Genomic DNA, 21423 nt, shown 5'->3' with positions numbered 1-21423 from the left:
TCTCCCCAGTTTTCTGGAACATTTGCTGTGTTATTTGAGCAGCTACCTAATTTCTTCAGATTCAACTGACAGTTATATTTAGACAAGGAAAAACCTAGCACAAATGTCTTATTTTACAGATTCTCCCGTATTAGGAACAAATCCTTTATGTACTTTTGCTGGAAGTGGATTTAATGAAGAAACATCAAGCATCATCCTTTGGGAGCAGCATTTTGTCGGTAAAAATGAAAAGTAAAAATACGGATGCAGAGAGGGAGGTAGAGTCTATATCTCCAAATTATTGGAAGATCACATAGAGAAGAGGGGGCAGGATTAACAAATGAATTTCCCTAAGTTCTCTGGTACAAAGAAGTGGAAGGAATGTGACTGACCCTAAATCTGTGTAGGGAAGGAAGGAGGAAGTAACCTTGCCCCGTGCATGCTTAAGTCTTGCTTTACTCCTTTCCATGCCCTGACCCTGCCAAACTGGAATCCCAGGCTAATCCCACCTGCTCAGAAGACTCAGTGTGCCAGAGCATCACTAGAAGATTGGACTTCTACAAAGTTTGTTTTCTGCTGCTTGATGTTCTTCCCAGTGCTCTTTTTTTCGGAGAACAGTGTGTGCCCCTATCCAAATGCTTTGGCAAATGAGTTTAACAACACTTCCATTCATTTACTGCTTGCTAAGTGTAATCAGTATGTCTGATAAGATGGTCAAGTGTGTTGTTCACGTGCAAGTAGACTTAGAAGAAATAGTTCCTACACAAGAAGAAATCTGGTTATTTTTTAGGTATTTTTCTTCCTATTCCACATGATGCAGTGCTGTCATTTAGAATATAAATGGTAATCAAATACAAATACAGATTTCTGTATTCACTTTTACTGAGTCTGAGGACATAAAATGTATCTGCTGTAAATCAGAACCATAAACTACAGATAGATCTCTCACAGCTCAGGCAGGTAACGAGAGAAGACATCTCTTCATTTGATATGTGTATCTCTTATTTATATATAGAAAAACTATGCTTCAGGTTTTTAAGTACTTACCAATTCAGATATTAGGATGATGAACCACGTGTAAAATGAGAAACTTATTGCTTAGAAGAAACACATACACATCAAAAACAGAGGATTGGTAGAGAACCAGCTGAACTAGACTAGTGAGCTCTGTAGGTGAGGCTATGAGTGTGGCTCATATTGTTCACATGACTTTAAATTGCAGCCCCAGTCAAAGCTGTATTTTGTTATGTTTTCCTTTACAGTATCACCTATATCTACAGCAGCAAATAAGCAGTAATAATACAACCATACAATACAATGCTGGACTCCTAAAGAAAGAGTAGAGCTCAGGGGAGGATGGGGTAACTAAGGAAATGAGATACGAAAGCTACAGAAATTGAATTTCCTCCCAGTTATTTTTCCATAAGCTGTATAAACTCTCCTTACTGAAAGAAATGCTCTCAGGCCCACAAGTTCTTACATTTTCTGTGTAACCCTAACAGTAACCTTTGCCTGTTTTGTGACCATCCAAAAGCCTCAGAAAATAGCTGATACATTTGCATCCTACTTACCACCTTAAGCTACACAAAAGATAGAAAATACAAACTGTCCCAAAGCTTCTGAAAATACCAGATTATTCAAACAAACAAACCAAGAAACTCTGGTTACAAATGGTTTTAAATGTATAAAAAAGAAGAACTTCAGTCTTTTGTGTGATTTTACTATCTCTTTCAAAGCACTGCTTGATTGACTCTGCCTGGATTGGCCACATATAAGTGGCAAAGAAAATAATGAGGAAAGTGTTTTGGATACTTAAGCTAGAAAACATCAGCCTAAATATCAGTGATAGCAGCACTAATATAGTATTTTCCATACATACACTTCTGCTCATTGCTTGAGTTTCCCATGAGACAGGGGAACTTTATATAGAGCTACATCTAGGACAAAGAAATTATGGTGTACAGCAGTTAGGAGTGTTGCTTTTGATCAGGAAGCAATTCATTACCAGAGATGAAATTCACCACAAAGCTCCTGATTCCACTGCTCCCATTTGCTGTCTCAACAGGAAGATAAACCATTTTACATTCATAAAATAAGAATTGAAATACTTTTGCTTCAAGTGCTTTTGACAGTTCAGATGTAGACAAAAAAAAAAAAAAAAAAAGAAAAGAAAAGAAAAGAAGAAAAACCTCAGCCTTCAATTTCCTACCTTGTCAATAATCTAAATAATATCTATCCCCACGTATGTGTTATACAGCAGCGAGGGGACTAATAGCATTGGATCTTGACAAGCAAAGATGGGTAACGTCTAAGCTCCTTGCTCTACCAGAGTCAGCCTTTGGAGAGTTGGTTTTTAATCTCATTCCTCTCTATTAAATGAACAGCTCAAATGAGATGAATTGCCTCGAAAGAATTAATCTATTTTTTCTCTGTGAGACTCCTTTATAAAGATCTACTTTCCATCCCTGAAAGAAGAAGAAGAAAACAAAAAAGAACAACAACAACAAAAAAAAAAAAAAAACAGAAAAAAACATCAAAATAAAAGGAAACAACAAACAGTAAACCAGCAGTTGTGATTTATTCAGTCTGGTCCCTTCCGAGGGTTACAACAGCTGCAGTCTGCCAGGAAGGCATCTCAGAGTGCTGGAGAATTAGCGCTGCACTCAGAACTGAAGAAGCATGGAGGATTTAGAGCCAAATTAGCTCTTTTCAGTCAAAGGAAAGACAATGAATCATCACTTGTTTACACACAGTCTGTCTTACCCTGCTCTGCGGAGAGGAAGTGCTCTCACCCACATATCGCTCCGCCTGACCTGTTCTTGTTCATATTTTGTTGTCAGATGTCCTTATCATCATCAACAACAGGAACAAAATATGGGGTTGTAGTATTTAAATTGATTCATCAAGAGTGTCAATTAAAGAAAAAGAAAAAAAAGAAGACACCTTAAGGTTGACCTGCTAGAAGAAAGAGTATAAAACTTGTCATCCACATAGATTTTTCTCTTTGTTCATCCTATGCTCGTCTGTGTGGCCTTCAGCTCTACATCCCTGGAGTTAATTACCTTTGACAGAATTTTGCTGTCCCCTCACTTTTACTGTTAAGTGTAAACTCTTTCATCATAAATTATGACCGCCATAAACTGAACCACAGAACTAAGATTATGATTATTGCTACCGCCGATAATGAAAAAGTTATCTACCATACTGGAACAAATTCCCTAGCCTTTTAAGTTTCCTGCATGAATAATCTGTTATGTCCCCAGTTTAAACCTTTACTGACAATGTCTCCCAGTTTTGAGAGCCTTGAGAGTTTTGCAGGGTAGTTTTAATTTATTGCAGCCTAAAGATCTTTACAAGAGTAGGAAAAAGAAGGCTCTTTGTCTAAACAGCAGGGAAGAGACAGCTGCAAGCCCATTACCTGCCATGTTAGCAATCACTGCACTGGCTGATAATGTTCACAGGGGCTAAAGCTCGTTCTATGTTGCTGTTCTCTTTCCATCATCTCTTCTCAATGACTGAAAACAATATTTTCAATAAAATGTTGCCGTTGGAAATAAGTGATATACAGTGGAACAAAAGGTGAAAGTGACCTGAGAAATAAAATAAAATAAAAAAATAAATAAATCTGATTCATTTACAGTATGATGAGATTTCTTAGAATCATAGAATCACTGCAGTTAGAAAAGAACTCTCACATTGCCTACTCCAACCACCAGCCCATCCCCACCACTAACCATGTCCACTGACCATGTCTCAGTGCCACATCCACACAGTTCATGAGCACCTCCAGGGACGGTGACTCCACCACCTCACTGGGCAGCCTGTGCCAATTTATATTACAGTTGTTGGCTGCTCACATACTTCTTCAGTCTCCTCTACCAAGAATATATCACTGCTCCGATGGCTTGGACTAGCGTTGATCTCTACAGTTAGAAGAGGTATATCCAACAACATCGTTCAGATATGAAAGCACTTGTAGTAACTTCATTATTATTATTATTAATTTATAATGTATTAATTCTACTGAAAACACTGCAGAGTGTACTAGAAAAGGTAGATATGCCATCTACCTAAATTTCTTAGATCTCATATAAGGAGGGACAAAACTGTTGGGAAAGTGGCTTTAGGAAAATGTATGAAAAAAAGTAATATTTGACTATTTCATTTCTCTTGAATGGCCTCTGAAGTTTTTTCTCCCCCCCATTTTAGTGAAAAATGTTCCATCCACTTGTGGCATCCAATAGATGAGGGCTGTATTAAAAGGTATTTAAATCAAAAAGGGATTCCAAAAATTTCCAACTTTCCACACATCGGTGAGTATTTCTGACATAGCCTGATGTTAGAGGAGTTGTAATAAATATTCAATTCATTCAAGAGCTCACATTATTTTTGGACTATTTGCTATCTATTATCAGGACTTCACCTTTGAAAGAACAGAACTTCAAACAAGGAGAGACACCCAGTTCTCTCACAAGATTTTTGTTTTTACAGGGTCTGTGGAAAACAGATCACTTTGCATCAACTAGTCTAAAATGCTGATGTAATGGAAACAGATTGGTACAGAACTGTGTTTTTAAATAGAGATGTCCCCAGAGAGGCATGGTTCTTGGGATAGCAGTATTCCAACATCTGTGCTTGAGGACAGGGATCAGCAAACCTCAGAAGCTTTTCCTAGAGATAGAGATTCACACATCCACATTTGGGGTGGGGGATGAGTAGTCATGCATAGGGTAATAGCTCCTTTCCCATGTTGAGTGGCAAATGCCACACCAACACCTGCAGCATCATCAAGGAAGAGAGGGTCGCTGCTCTGTTCCTTCCCCACAGCTGTCCCCTAGCACTTAAGTGTCAAAAACTAAAGACCAGGTCTCCAAATGTGGTCTTACACAAGAACCGCGTTTTGACAAACTTCTGAACAAACTCTATTAGAATTTCTCAATGTAGAAGGGCAACAGTGTCACAAAAATAAAGCAAGAAAGACGAATTGAAATAAAACATTTGGGTGGAAACACTGAGTTGTTGCCATGACTAAAGGGAGCTAATTTATTTGCTTATACATTCTTTGTAATCTCATCTTCTCCCATGTGACTGCCAATGACTCATAGTTTGTTTACTGATGAGGAAAACATACTTTCTGAAATCTGTACATGGAGGCATCTTCTCTGGTCAGAGCACATTCCTCCCACACACAGAAGAAGGGATGGCCTCATGGACACTGCTCAGTAGCTCTGGGATCAGCGGGGCGAGGAGACATGGAGAAGGGGCATCTGCACAGGTGCTGCCCACAGGGACCACTTCCCAATCTCAGTGGTTTAGAGACTTTCTAGACAGAAAAGTTGCACAGTGATGATGCACTGGCTGTAAGGCCAATAGCTCAAAGCCAGCTCTTATGTGCTTTGCTGCTCTAGGATGATTCAACCCTCCTGCAGACCTTTATAGACATGGATAGCTTCTCTGGATCAACCAGGCTGGGCCATTTGCTGTTTGTCTGGTTGCACCAACAGCCCTCTGCAGAGACTGAACCGGAGAACTGCTTGATTCAATGGCACCATAATGCACAAGGCAAGCTACTTAGTAATCCCAAAAGAAAACAAAACAGAGAGAGAAGTACATGAGTGTTCTAGTTCACAGACTTATATCTACTGTATACTTCTGACCTTGATATGTGCCAGCTCAGACACTACCATGGGAAATAAAGTGAGAGGTGCATGCCTCTCCTCTCCTCTCCTCTCCTCTCCTCTCCTCTCCTCTCCTCCTTCTCTTCCTCTCCTCTCCTCTCCTCTCCTCTCCTCTCCTCTCCTCTCCTCTCCTCTCCTCTCCTCTCCTCTCCTCCGACCATTCACCTACCACCATTTTTTCCCCACTAAACCATGTCTCTTAATACTACATGTAAACATTCCTTAAACACCTCCAGAGATGATGACTCCACCACGTCTCTGCACAGCCCATTCCAGCTCATGACCACTCTATTGGAGAAGAATTTTTTTTAATATCCTACCTGAACCTCCCACAACTTTATGCCGTTCCTTCTAGTCCTATACAGGAGAAGAAGTTGATCCCTGCCTTGCCATAAGCTCCCTTCAGGTTGGTACAGAGGGTGGTACAAGCCAGGATGCCATTGGCCTTCTTGGCCACCTGGGCATACTGTTGGCTCATATTCAGCCAAACATCAATCAATACTCCCATATCCATTTCCTCCACACAGTCTTCCAGTCACTCTTCCCTGAGCCTGTAGCATTGCCTGGGGTTGTTGTGGTCAAAGTGCAAGACCTGGCACTGAAATATTAGTCATCTGTGAAGCTCCAAGAGCTCTTGAAACTTGAGGCCAGGCTGCTGTCTGGAAAACAAGTGATGTGCTTCAGACTCAGCCACAGCAAGTGCCTGAGTCCACACTTTCTGTCTGTGGTACAACCTTAGACAAGCCTTTGGCAGCCCATTTCATGGCGCTGTCTCTTTGTTCCTTTAATGGTAGAATCATAGATAACAAACAGAAATCTCCAGGTTCAGAATAATTTTTAGGTTTTTTTTAAAGTTTCAATATAGATGCCTAAGTGAAAAACTATAGCTTTGAAAACCTCAGTCTTGGGCTCCGGAAAACCCCTTGGTGCCTCAGTTTTTTCAGTGAAACTTCCCCAGGCAAATCTGTAGATGTAGCTCTTTCAGCAATGATGCCGCTGCTAACATTTGCTGTAGTGCAGCACTTAAACAGATCATTAACAACATTTTTAGTTAGGATCTCAGCCCAGACTGACCTTGTGGCTGCTTTATTTTATTTATTTATTATTTTTTCACAGCTGCAAAAGCAGGAAGCTCCACTGAGCACATTGCTTCAGGAAGGACACACAGGGTGCTAGCACATCCACTGCCTCCGAGTGGTTTTATGTCTATTCAGCTCTAAGCCCTTGCTTACGTGAAGATTCAAATGGACATATGATTTGTCTGTCTCTAACCTAAAATTCTCCAGGGTGATTGTTCAGCTTCTAAAATATTTAGATGCACACACCCACACATGGCCCATTTTTTTTCAATAGGTCTGTATAGTTTTGTACCTCATTTGCTTGTGCAGATTCTGTCATTGAATATTCAGATAATAAATGGACATGCAAACACACAGATACATAGATACCAAACTCACCCTTTTCTCATCTCTTAGGGAAAACAAGAGAAATGTCAAATGCATTTTATCACACCACGAGTAGACAGCATTCCAAGCTTTTAAAAAGGAAAGTGGGCACAGGAAGAGGAAAAAAGTCCAGTTACCCCACCACCAGATGCATTAAGCCAAAAATAAGTAGTTCTAAAAATATATATGTACTGAAGCTGTAAGTGGGAACTATTCATAGTGGACGGTCACATTCTTGACCCCAGCCTGTGCTGGTTATAAGATAACTACATGAATTCCCAAGTTGCACTGAGAAGTGCTACACTGTATTGGAGAAACACTTGAAATTTAAGTCATGCTGACCGTAAAGTCATACTTTCATTTAAAAGTAGCTATCTTGTTTCTTAGGGATTGTTCAAGCTAGACTTTAACAAGTTCTTACCAGGTACCTTACATAAACTTGCATTATAGAGACAGATGAAAATAACATCATAATTAAGGTGCACACAGAGCCTATTTGTGCATTTGCCAGAGCTGTGACTTGTGTTAAACTACAGCGTGAATATCTCACCACTGGGGTACAGTTATCACCTATGAGAGATCTCCTGCCTTACAACGCACTGTTGCTTCCTCCATACACAAGAAGCAGGCTTTTCCAAATTCCTTCCTGTAATTTCACAGATGTCATCCTCATGGAACTCCTGATCAGATGTTCACCTTCATCTCTTCATCCTGACCACCCTCCAGTGGCACTCACATCTCTCTCAGAGGAATCCTTCTCTTCTCTTTGGCATTTTGTTTACCTCACACCTCAGCAGAAGTGATAGAGCTGCACTGTTATGTTTCAGAGCTGCTGAAGGAAGCTTTTCTGTTTCCCCTCTGATTGAGCACCCTTGTATCTCCACAAGCCAGCTCTCTTCCAAAGCATAGCCATGCCTTGCTCATGTCAGCCCACTCCACACATTTCCAGGGTGGAAGGAGCTGTGATTTGTTTCGCACCAAAAAGCAGCATACAGAGGAGGTCACAGTCTAGGCCTACTGTGACATATCTGTGATGGGGCATTTAGATAATGATGTGTATTTGGCTCTTAAATAGAACCACCTCTCCCTAGCAAACCCCAATGCAGGACACAGAGAATAGGAGCAGTCTGGCAGACTTAAAGGCTTTAACATCTATCTGGTGTGAAGACAGACGTTTGGAGCTCTCCTTGGAGATAACTCCTGCTCCAGCCTCTCAGCTCAGTTGGTTAATTGAAGATACCTGGAGCACTTTGAGATACTTGAGACAGGTCCCATCCTGTCTGGGCTCTAGCTCTGTATTCCAGAGGGACATGGGCTCCCTCCACTTTCTGTGGCACATCCGTCAGACCCCAGCATGTATCTCACATCCTCTGAAGCCATTAGGCCATGCCTCCATGTGAGAGCTGAATGAAGCCTAACATTGCTGCTGATTATAATGGGACATTCAATACCTGCATCACGCCTCCCTGATTAAACTGGCAAGCTGAATTTTCCCTGTCTTAGTGTATTTTCCCTTTTCTCTGAGACATAAAAAATAATAGGCAATTCAATAAAATTTCCTTCAATATTATGGATGAATTTAGTCAGGGCAGTTAATTTAACAAATATTTTTTTTGCACCCTTTTTCATCAACACCTAAAATGTTGTCAATACTTCTTAATTGCCAGCACTCCATCTTCATTTTTCTTTCTACAAAGAAAGAAGTTTGAAAATAGTTCTGTATTATTCATATTTTGTAACAATTCATTTCACTTCCCTCTTTAGAAAGAGGTCTTTTTCCTCTTTGGTACAGTATTCACTTTATCTGGTGCCCCTTTGGCTATCCTTTACTCATTCTATTTTCTTGCTGGTTTTGTATTTTTCTGTGGACTTTAATCGAGTCTGACAGGCAGTCCTTCTGTAGCACACAGGCAGTTTCTGTCTCCATTTTGTTTTCCCTATCAGAAGGATTGCAGACAGATATGCTGCAAATGAGGTTTCTTTTAGAGTTCTCTAACTTTCTAATAAACTCATATTTGCTTGATCACTCAAATGCTCCAGTGCACCATGGTCACTAGTTTTATTAATATCTTTCCAATTTGATTCCACACCTCTTCACTCCTGTACTAAACATATAATCTAAAACCTCTGATTATCAGAGGCCATCTTCTATACAGATATTTTTTGTTTTAGCTATTTGAATTTGACTTGCTGTGGGTAACAGCATAAAACTGTCCTAGTATTCTCACATACCTAATTCCCTTCTGTTCAACAGAAATAACTCAAGGCTGACATCTCTGGAAGAATTTTGACTTCATCAAACCCCAAAACACTAAGAACTCTAGACCATCTTTTCTTTATACAACTATGTGATACTGTTTATAAAAGGTGCGTGGGAGGTCAAGGAAGCATAGAAGTAAGCTTTTATTTGTAATTGGGTCCTCTGAGAATGCAAACCATCCTTTTATGCTTTTCACAGCACTCAGGTGAGAAAGAAAGATAAGAAGAGGGAGAGAAGAGGGAGAGCGAAGGAGGAGAGAGGAATGAAGAAAGGGATAGAGGAAGGGACTGAAGAGGGATGGAGGGATGGAGGGAGGGATGGAGGGAGGGATGGAGGGAGGGATGGAGGGAGGGAAGGGAAGAAGGAAGGAAGAAGGAAAGGAAGGGAAGGAAGGAAGGAAGGAAGGAAGAAGGGAAGGAAGGAGGGAAAGGAAGGAAGGAAGGAAGGAGAAGGAAGGAAGGAAGGAAGGAAGGAAGGAAGGAGAAGGAAGAGGAAGGAAGGGAAGGAAGAAGGAGGAAGGAAAGGGAGGAAGGAAGGGAGGAAGGGAGAAGGAAGGAAGGAAGGAAGGAAGGAAGGAAGGAAGGAAGGAAGGAAAGGAAGGAAGGAAGGAAGGAAGGAAGGAAGGAAGGAGGAAAGGAAGGAAGCAAGAAGGAAAGGGAAGGAAGAAGGAAGGGAAGGCAAGGAAGGAAGGAAGGAAGGAAGGAAGGATACATTTTGTGTGTTAGGACAACTCTAACATTGAGGTTTTAAGAACTATAATGAAGCTCACATTAAAGTTAAAATGGCTGGCAGCACTGGTGCTTTTTCTTATCTGAATTGTGATGCAGTTGTGCCCACAGCTAAGCAATGCCTTAAATTTGCAGTAGCTGTAGCTGTCATGCCAAAAACGTCCCTCTGGGGTGGGAGTCCTCTGTACCCAGTATTCCTAAGCTCTGAGGTTGTTAGCCCTGGGATTTCTCAGACTCCTTTTCCTCCAGCCAGGCTCTTGCTTTTCTACCACATGACCACCATAGCTATTCTTTACCTCCCCTGTTAAAAACAGCCACATACCCTGTTAGCTGCTTTTCTTATCCAATTGCACCCTACTCTATCAGTACTGCTTATCCTGTCTGTGCCTGTCAAGGTATCCGTGCTGCAGGTGGGCTGATGCAAGTAGCTCACATGTTGGAAAAGAAGAAAATTAGGGGTTTGGTAGCTATGAAAACTAATAGCAGCTTTGTGCTGGGAGCCCTGGATAGAGGCAGTATGAAGATGAAAAGATAGGAAAACACCATCTTCTCACAGTAAATCAATATTGTTAATATAACTAAGACCTTCTCTAAAGGCGAGGGCACAAATTTCCGACATTAGCTGTTGTCATAACGAGTGGTCCCTACTGTTGTCATTTTTAAAATTGACCTTTTCATCTTTTCTTACTGCCATGGAGATCAATAATCTCATGCATGAGGAGACTTACTGGTATCTGCAGGATGTCCAGAGGATAGAAAATAACACTGCGGTACTTACTGCACTGTCTGCCTGAGCACCTGCCTGCAAGTGTCCCAGAGCAACCTGGCTCAAGTTTTTTCTATGGTGCAGAGACAGAAGATAAGAACTCATCATCATTCATTCTACATAATTAATCAGCTATGATAAAAGCTTGATGAAGCAACATTTGCAGTAATGCGGGCTTTAAAAATAGATTGTATAATTCCCTCCATGTTTTCAGTTTCAGTCTACATTCATGTGGAATGGTATGCAAATACATAATCACATCCCTTACTCCCACACACATGCACTTATAGGAAGTCTCACTGATACATACAGGAATAAAACACGCATATCCATGCAAAAACATGCTTGAGTTGAGGTACTTAAGTATGATTTTCATCTTTATTTTCAACTGCATATATGTTTACAAATTGTGCTTTCATAAGATATCATGTAATGCAGTGATGTCCTTGTATTAAAGTGCAGAGATATGAGATGAACGCTGCTGGTGAAGGACACAATGTAAATGTTCGGGTGCTTCCCCATTACATCCAAACATTCAAAAGATTTTTATCATCCTTTGGTGTATGTCACCGAATAATTGGTTCCAAGGCAATTACAGTCTCTATTTATTAGACAATACATTTGAAAAAGGATAAATGGAGAAGTAAGAGAAGGAACAATACATAAAAATTAAAATGGGGGTAAAGAGGGAGTATTTTCAGTGAAACTCTTCATTATAGAGATTACAATACATAGATATTCTTACATGATCAGGTAGATACACTGTCTGATATCTGAAATCTCTGTCCAATGTGTGTATATACACACCTATAAATTCATATGTTTGCTTATATCTGTATGCCAATGCAGTTATATATACATAGTGCTTAAATGCTGACCCAACCAAAGAACTTTTGCAAGGGGAAGAGAGCAGTCAGTCTGACACCAAAGTGCCAAGAAAACAGGGCAGGCGTCTTATGCAACGTGCCTGCAGCTCGCACCAAACACGAGGGCAGGTTTCTGCCAGCAGAACCTTGCTGGCGGGTGTGCTGTGTGAGCAGCATCAGCCTCAGCAGAGTGGGGATAAAGTCACCAAAATTGCTGACACGGTTCCTCTGCTAGAAAAAGCCCCGCGGTGGCCCAAAAAAAAACCCCTCAGCCAATTTCTTTCCTCATCACATCCTAATATGCACCGCTGTCATGTCTTGGGAAAAAAATCAGGGCTTTCTCCTGCAAGAAATAGCAGAAAGGAGGAGAAATTACTTTATCTTTGGCAGAAGTGGAGCAGGCCTTCTGTCATATCCCTGAAGCTGCTCCGAGGAGAGGATTTCCTTGCATGCATTCAGGCAATTATTTCACACTGAACGGGGAGCAGAAACATTTTTGTTTTGAGCCTGAGCTTCCTCCAGGGTCCTTTGTTGCAAATGCCCAGAGCCTGCTGCCTTGGGACTGGGCTGAGGGCTGCCCACTGCCTGCAGCCCCTGACTCCCCAACATCACACCTTTCTCATCCGTTCATAAAAAGGCAGTGGGACAGCCAATAGAGACTCCCTCCACAGAGTGGTAATTTGATTTCTCAGCTACATTCAGCTTCTCTCTGAACTCCATGGTATTGCTGGCAGTCAGACACAGCCCTTGGTACCAGGGATGACACTTTCATTAACTGGGGTACAACTGAATTTCAATCTGGTAGAGTGACAATTTGTTTTCCCATCTCTCAGCTTATATTTACAGGCATCGGATTTTCAGATTTACTGGAGCACACCCGCAGTGAATGCTGTTTCCTGCAACTTTTATTATTCTGGAGTATGGATCCCAGCAGAACATTAGAAAAATAAAACTGGACATGTAAACTTTACGGCCTGAATCCACCCAGCTGTAATTGAAATAATTACTTGGATGATTTGGTTCCACTTAAATGAAGCTCATACTGATTGTGAGGGTGACAAATATTATGTATAAGTACATATGTAAAGATTTATCAATCCTCCGCATCTCTGAATCTTCACCAGCATTTTTTCCGTAGCTTTGAAAAGTGGGAACATATTCATTTTTTACATTTTGATGTGTTCCCTTGTAGCATGGACTTTCATAGGATCGTAGAATTGAGTTGGAAGGTATCTTTAAAAGCCATCTATTCCAACTCTCCTGAAATGAACAGGGACACCTACAGCTGCATCAGGTTAGTCAGAGCCCTGTCCAGTCTGATCTTGAGTGTCTCCAGGGATGGGGCACCCACTACCTCTCTGGGCAACCTCTGCCAATGGCTCATCACCTTTACTGTAAAAAACTCCTTCTTTACATTCAATCTAAATCACAGAATCACAGAATTGTGGGGATTGGAAGGGACTTCTTGAGATCACTGATTCCAGACCCCTTCTAAAGCAGGATGATCCATCCCTTGGATCATTTTCATTGCTCTCCTCTGGATACACTCCAGCAGGTCCATGTCTCTCCTGTACTGAGGACTCCACACCTGGATGCAGTACTACAGGTGAGGCCTCACCAATGCAGAGTAGAGGTGCAAATCACCTCCCTTGCCCTGCTGGCCACGCTTCTTTTGATGAAGCCCAGAATATTGTTGACTTTCTGGACTGTGAGAGCACACTGTTGTCTCACATCCAGCTTACCATCCACCTGTACCCTAAAGTCCTTTTTGATAGGGCTGTGCTCCACCCTTATATCCCCCAGCTTGAACTGATAGCAGGGGTTGCCATGGCCTAGTTGCAAGACCCTGCATGTGGATTTATTGAACCTCATGAGTTTCATGTAGACCCACTGCTTGAATCTGTTTTTACTTGAAGGACAGCATCTGACTGACTGCCACATTGCCTTTAAGCATAGTAATTAGTTTCATGGTATGTTGAAAGCACTTGGGGCAGAGCTCAGGGAGTGGGGGGAGAGTTGCTCTATTTTCATGGACTGAAAGTGGAGCAGATTTGAATGGCTGTGCACAGTTACAGGGATGGCAGCATTTTTGCCATTAGTAGTTCATGTGGAAAAGGAGTGGGCTCAGTTTTGGCTGTTTCCAGGTGCTTTCTGTACCCACATTCACAAACCTAACTGCATTAAGAAGCCAGATTTTTAGTAGAGAGCTGTGAGGAGTGAGTGGAAGTTTTAGGGAGCCTTATACATAAAATGGGTGAAAGATCTCCCAAGATGTGAGGTTTTGTTTGGGCATTTCTGAGCAGTCCTTTCACCCTGGTGGGGTAACGGCATGCCATTGCAGTCTAGAAGATAATACAGTCCTGGATCTGCCCAGACACAGCGCTCACGAAACTCAAGCAGGACAGCATGAGGCACACAAAATGCAGGACTATAAAGCATCAGCCAAAAGAGAAAAGACAGGTTTAGGAAACAATTAAGCTGCTTAAAAGCTTTGTGAGACTCTTGAGGGGGAAAAAAAAAGAAAGAAAAATGTTCTTACAGCTCTCAGCGGGGGAGAGGAAAGAGGTTCAAGCAGTTCTATCTCGTGGTGCTGTTCCACTGACATTTTGCAGACGTGAGCTCACCTTTGTTTAAGGTCAACTTTCTGGTGCTTGAAGTTGCTAATCCTGCTGAGTAGTCAGGCCCCAAATGAGGCTCATCCCGAAGGGAGCTGTCAAGCAGTGCTTCCCTGCTTAACTGATTAAGACCTGCTCCCAGTTTTTCACCGGCAATTGATGGATCTAGTAGTTGTCTTCCCTGTGCAAGGTAGATCAATCGACAAGAAAACTATTTAATGGCAAAGCTTCTAAACGCTTGTCTAACTTCTTTTTTGCATTTTAACAGTGGAGACAAGTTATTCAATCAAGCATGGCACTTCGCGCCATGGTGTCGAGTTGAAACATATCAGCCTCTCTGAAGAAAATGCTTCGGGTCATATTGTGGACAGAACATTGTGAGACACATTTAATGTGACAGGCTATGTCATCCAATATCTATAAGTTTGGGTTGAAAGCAACCTTGTAGAGGTACTCTAAAATGCCATCTGAGCTCAGAAGCACATAGATTAATTTGCTGGTTTAATCCCTTAAAGGCACTGCTGTGGATGCATTAGCAGGGTAAGGGGGCAGCTGGGCAGCTTGTGGTGCCCTGTGGCATCTCCAGAACTGCTGTCTGCTCAGTTCATGGCTGCAGACTTTGCTTCACCTCTATGCAAGCATTTCTCCGGTTGTAAGTTTTGTTAGGTGATGCCTTCTCACAAGGTTCCTGCGTTTCCCCTACCTTTACTAATTGGAAGCATGGTAGACTACACTCTTGCTGAGTAGAATAATTTATTTCTAAGTCACTGCTTTTACACATTTATGAATTTGGCATGGAGATATTATATTAATATGGAAAGTTTTCAAACACAGTCTCATTTCCCTAAATTAAAAATGCTGTTCATAATGAAATCTGACTGATTTAATACAGTATTTTATTTTATTTTCATTTTGGGAATGTACCAAACTATCCAGCTCAGAAAGAGGCAGTGTAAATGATTTGGATTTTGTCTAGACTGAGCGGTATTTCAGTTCAAGGAGAGCCCACTTTATTTGTTGCAGTAATGGCTCACAGAAAAGGTGGCGTAACCTGGTCTACTTTGAGGTACTCAGAACTAAAAGCAGGCTGGCTCCAAGCTAAGAAATTATTCTCACTGAATTCCATCCTGCTTCTCTTGTTCAAGCCAAGCAGTCATTTCTAAGCTGAGCTTTTCATGCTTAAGAGGCTGCCACCTGCACAGGGTTAAGCAAAGCAGGAGAAACCGGCCTGTTGTGCATTGGGTTGTTTGTCCTGCAGGAGTTCACAAATAGCAGAACTGCTCTTCACTACTTTGTCTTTCTTTCAGAGAGCAAAGTAAAAGCAACCCTGCCATAAAATCACGTTACCCTTGGGATTTTCACCCTTTCTCATCATACCTGTTTGTCTGAGGCAGATCATGCTTTGTAGTCTTTTATGCGTGTGGGCAGTCTGAACTAAAGACCTCACAGCACAGGCAATTGTAAAGCTGCAAGCTGTTAGAAAGCACCATCTATTGCACTGCTCTCAATCACGATGTTATTCTGCCTTTAACCATCATTCCCTGGTGCTCAAGTTTGTTAATAGAAGCTGTCTCGCCTTTTAAGCATTAACATGAAATTTATTGGCTTGAAAGATAGGATAAGACTAGTTAGTGTACGATACAGCACTCATATCTATCTAATTGAAAATGACCATAATTTCCCTGAAAATTTATGTGACAAAAGAAACCAAATTGCCCTTTCATGGTGCCCCGGCTATATTACTCATGTGATACAGTACAATAACAAGTGCAGAAAGGACTGCTCTATTACTATTGATCGGAGGCTTATGCTCCAGCTGAGCCTGCTGCTATGCTCCAACCACCCTCTAGATCAGGACTGCCACGTGTACCACTTAATAAGGCTTCTTACACTGAAGTTTTGTCAGCCACAGACTCCTGTGGTGCACCAGCTGTCTTGGTATTTACTCTGATTCACAACAAAAAAGTTAAGGCTGCCAGAAAAAATGACCAGATAACTTCCTATTTTTGCACACATAACAGCTGCAGCTATGTTCCCTTCAAGGCTTGAAGGCTGATCTGAAAGTGAATTCTGGGTTTGGGGAGGCTTTAGAAAAAAAAAAAAAAAAGGGTTTTCTATTTTTGAGGTTAAAAAGGGTGGAAGAGTAAGTAAAGTGAGCAAACCACTTCCCTAACATTCACTGTGTGGTTCTCTCAGTCTTCTTCGGAGGGGAAAGGTGAAAGGCAATGGTTTAAACATCATCTAAGAACATGTCGCCCAGCTGGGTGCAGGCAGGTGTGCTCCTCTCCCACCTGCATTTCAGAATATGCAAAGTGAAGGCACTCATCCGCATCTGTTTGTGTAGACATATCCTGGGTTTTGAAGCTTGAAATTTGGTCTCAAAATAATCATTTCTATGCTGAACACGTGTTTGAGATGTCGCGTATAGCTCATTGAAGACAGAGCAGTTCTGAAAGTTAGGCAGCACCATGAAACAGACTGCTGGGCTACGGCTGTTGGTTCAGTCCAAATGCACACACAGACCCTGTGCATTCAGCTCGTGTGTCTCGTGATGTCATCCTACAGCCATGACCTAGCAAGTCAACTTCTTACCTTTCAGTTCATAGCATTGTGTACCACTGTCTCCTGGGGCTGCCTTTGAACATCCAGAGTGTAAGATTTTGCTAGAATTACAGTTTGTGTACAAAGCTGCGAACATGTAGGCAACGTGCTGAGGGGGCATAAACCACCTTGTCCAAGTCATGTTTGCGGTCCCTTCCTCTCCTTCATGATGGCTGTTTTGTGCAAGGACATCTGATGGCTTGAGGCTCCCCTGAGTTCAGCTTTCTGGCGAGGGTGTTACTGATGAAAGGAGATCTAAGTCACAAAGTTTACTAAACACAGACAACTGTGTAACAGCACGTCTACACTATGGTGAGACAAAAGAACATCTACACTCCAAAGAAAATGCATTTTTCTTTCTGGCTGAGTTTTTTTAATGCCTTCTCATGAAGTAAATTTCCCATTCAGAAGTACTTCTTGGTGGCCAAGAATGCCCCTGAAAGGGGAATGCCCCTGGAAGGGGATGAATTCCAAAAGCTGTTCAAGGCAAGCACTGCTCTCACTCTGTGGTCCCTGTTTCCACTGGTTTTCCTCAATCAGCTGGTGTCCTTGCTGTGACATTCCTCAGTATCTACATGGCAAATACCAATAACAAACCTGCACACAACACTTATCACAGGGGTCTGCTGATGTGGCAGTCAGAAGTAAGCTCATTTTCCTGCTTCCCTCCTCAGCATGAATTTAGATCATTAACTGACAAAAAAAATAACATTTCTGCTCTCGCATTTTATCTATCTCTATTCAAAATACCTTTTCTTTTTTTTCTCACTTGGGAAGACCTTGCTTTTCTAGTTGAGCTGATCCTTTACTACCCTCAGTATGTAGGATAGATGAGTAATATGAACGCTGAAGTCTTACTCTGCAGTTACTTGCAAGTTGCCTGAATGCCTGGTGCCTTTAATTATCCCCAAAGTGAATGTTGCAATGTGACACCACCTGGATGACTTGGAAGCCAAAGAACTGTGTTGGCTACCTGTATGGTACTTGCAAGGCTTTTCTTTGCTCCTTAGCAGTATCTATTATACATGCATGCATATGCATTTCCACAAGGCAAGGACTGCTCTATGCAATCCATGCAGTACCATGCTAGAGCTCTCTAGGCTACCAGCTGGTATGTCTCAGTGGTGCAAAGCAGCTTTGATGGCAGAATCTCTGTAATTATGCTACTGTGTTGCTCTCTTCAAAGTGCTTAGCTAAGCTGAGAAGCCATGAGTAAAATGGTTTGGATAGAATGACATCTTGCTCCCATATCACTGTCATGCATCAGGTGATGATGCCAGATCCCTCCTAGACAGCTCCAGACCCATTCAAGCCACAGTCACCCGGCTCCACTCAGCTTCTTGGACAGAATGGGGTGACAAAAACTGGGTGACAAGAACAGGGTGACAAGAACAAGATGCCTGTGCACTGGCACCAAGTGCTCATCTGTGCCTTTCTTGCAGCTCACAGGGTTGAGTGAGACTGCAGAACTGAACAGTGCTGGGGGTGTTCCCCTGTACTAGAAGGTGTTTATTCCACTAAGTACCAGTTGCTTCTCCTGGTGATGAATGTTCACACTGGATTCCAGCAGCCATAGGACTGCAAAAATGACTGTCTACCAAGGGCTCTTACGTGCTGTGTCATGGGAGACTACCCAGTTCCTTCCTACATATGCAATAATGATATTTCCCTCAGGCAGGGAAACTGAGTCATGCAAATTGTCACTGTCTCATCCTTGCTCTGAGAACCTCATTGTTGATGGCTGTTATCAAGGCAGCATCTGAAAATAAACCTGTCAAAAACAGAGACTATGTGAGGGTGAGTCCAAATGAAAAGGGGGCTGCCAAGATTGAAAATCCCAGAGTGAGAAATAACTGAAGGAATTTTGGGAACCAAAACTGCTTAGTTGAAACATTTTTCTGCCTGAAAAGGGGAAGAAGAGCGCAAAGTTGCATGGAGTAGGAAGGATTGCTTTGTGGTTAAGGGTCTCAAGAGCTCTGGCCTCATTTCCCAGCTCTGTTCAGGCTTCTTGTATAACCTTGGCCAAAGTCATGTAATCTCTCTGTGCCACAGCTCCTCCGCTTCTACATGGATTCCCACCTCAACTTGCTGCCTCAATTCCTCTCTCCTGTGCCCGACTCACCCGCCGAGACTGTAAACTCTCTGAGGTGCAGACTGCTTCTCATTTGTGATTTATCTTTGTTTTGATGTGATCGTTTCCGAGCTGAAGTTCTTTCTTCCTGTTTGTACTATATCTAGCAACCTCAAGCAGAGCCTATGGGTGATGCTGTCACACAAACAAAGCAACAGCTGAGCTTCTGAAAGGTTCTGCATTAATAAATTGATAAATAAATAAATAAATAAATAAAAATCAATTCTGAAATGTTCTGCTTCTGATGAGCCAGTAGTAAATTCTAAAGAAGATTGGCTTATTGTAACAGTGTAATTGGTTTGCTCTAATGCAGACACTAACTGGCAGGTTCTTACGATGTTACTGTATGGATTTCTACATAACGCTTTTAATGTTGTAAGCTCTGTCTGCTGCAATTAAATATTTGAACATAGTTCTACGCTCGGGGACTGTAAACTTCATTTTGCAAACAGTCAGCAGAACCTTCCACAGGTGAAATTCTGGTGTTAGCTGTAATCCCTGACATATGGCTGTTATCTCCATGAACTGGGCTCCAATTACCTCACTGGTGATATCCCTGTTGCTGGCAAAAAGAGAATTTCCATAAAGTCACAACATATCAGTCAGAAGGCTCATGCAGTTGCTGCATTAGCTATGTAATTCATCGCTTTACATAGCAGCAGTTCACTTTAGGAATGGAAAATAATTAATCCAGAACCTAATGTAAGTTGGTAAACAAAGAAGATAAAAATTATATTTTCCTCCAGAGTGTTTATTTTTTATTAACACCAACCTCACTAGCAATAAAACTTGATGCTTTTTCATTAGGGAAAGAGAGAATGTAAATCAGCATGTACAGGTACAGTTGTCACTGAGATTTTATTCACTATAGCTCAGACATACCTATAATGTTTTCCAGGCAGTAGCAGCTCCATTTAAGGTGAATTTTCTTATCATCCTGGCCACTGGGAAGAGCTGCCACTTCTGCCCAGAGACATATGGGCAGGTTCAAGCCAAAGAGCAAAGCTGCAGCATGCAGAGCTGCACCTCATGGTCACCCCCGTGTTTTGTGCCCTCCTCAGTGCTTATCACTTCTCATCCCTGCTCAGTAATGGTACTCTGATAGGTCAGTGGGCAGAACCAGCCCCAAATGGTTTCAAGCCATTTCCCAGCTGAGAAGCACCAGGCCCTATCAGGCTTACCTGGACTAGAAACAGTTTGTCAAGATTTTGAACTATGTGGGATTTGACCAGAGTCCTTTTGTCCTTATTCTCATTTTTAGCCCTGCTTTACTTAGACCCACACAAACTGGGATAGCGCACTGTAAAGCACTATAATAGTGTTTGCTCTCTGTTTTCAGGCAGGAAGACCCTTTCTCAGTAGTAGGCCTTAATCCATGGCTCAGACAGAGAGGGTGGGCTGGAAATGTTGGGCAGATGTCCTGGGAGCCCCCAAACCCATGTTGTTTGTCTTTTCCCTGCCTGGAAAGGGGAGACACCCAGATTTGTGATATACAGTGCTTTGTTACTTCTGTCATGTGGGAAAGCAATCTGGTGGCAGTCGTGTCTTTCCAATTCCAGCACATCCCATTTCAAAGAGATTACACCACTGCTACAGGCCTTCCAAGCCAATTGCAGGGACATCTTCACCAAAGCCATTTTACAGTGCTTGTTCTAGCACAAATCTTGTGTTAACAACTCCAAGTGAAGTGAGATAAAACAGTTCCTTTTATGTGCTTTATTTATTTATCTCTAGATCCGAGATAAGCACTTGGCCAAAACAAAATCTTGCACAGCCCCCAGTTCAGTGTCTCAAAACAGGAACCTGGGAGAATCTGCCAGTCACCAATGTTGGAGTCTCCTTGCCAGGTTCATAATTAAATATAGATACACAGTAGATGAAAGTGTGCTACAGTGCTGAGACAGTTTGCTATCACAGCACTGAAAAAATGGGAAGCAGATAGTGCAAAGCCAACTGCAAGGAGTCAGTGAAGCTCATTTGCAAGGGAAATGCAAATACAAAGCTGATTGCATTCCCTTAAATGGAAATGTGTGTTAAATCTGATAAGAGCGTTCTGAGTGTCTCCTAAGCGTGGGCTCGTCTCAGTGCTGAGTTTCTGTTCATCAGTGGGTGAGGGAATAAACGCTGCTCTGAAACTGCACACAGGTGAGAGATAGCAATTATTTTCCTCTACATCTTCCACTATCTGCCTAAATTAACATCTAGATAGCCTTCATATCTCCAAAGCACTCCACATACATTAGCTAATTAATGCTCACCATATCCCTCTGTATTAAAGAAAGAGTTATCCTCATTTTGCTAATGTTGAAATTTGAGCAGGAAGATTAAGTGTCAGGGAGTGAATCCAGCTGAGC

General features: G+C 42.0%; 1 long non-coding RNA gene across 1 annotated transcript in view; it reads right to left on the bottom strand.

Annotated features, from left to right (window-relative positions):
* Positions 1-11215: 11215 nt before the first annotated feature.
* LOC107306581 overlaps positions 11216-21423 on the bottom strand; it is a 63848-nt gene continuing 53640 nt past the window's right edge. Inside the window, exons 7-8 of the long non-coding RNA XR_004305874.1 lie at positions 14347-14518; positions 11216-12065 (exon numbers count right to left, since the gene is read on the bottom strand). This is a non-coding gene — a long non-coding RNA (uncharacterized LOC107306581). The remainder of the gene's footprint in view (positions 12066-14346; positions 14519-21423) is intronic.

This window comes from Coturnix japonica, chromosome 1, assembly GCF_001577835.2.
Source record: "Coturnix japonica isolate 7356 chromosome 1, Coturnix japonica 2.1, whole genome shotgun sequence".
NCBI classification, from domain to species: Eukaryota; Metazoa; Chordata; class Aves; order Galliformes; family Phasianidae; genus Coturnix; species Coturnix japonica.
This window is presented reverse-complemented; position numbering and strand designations above follow the sequence as displayed.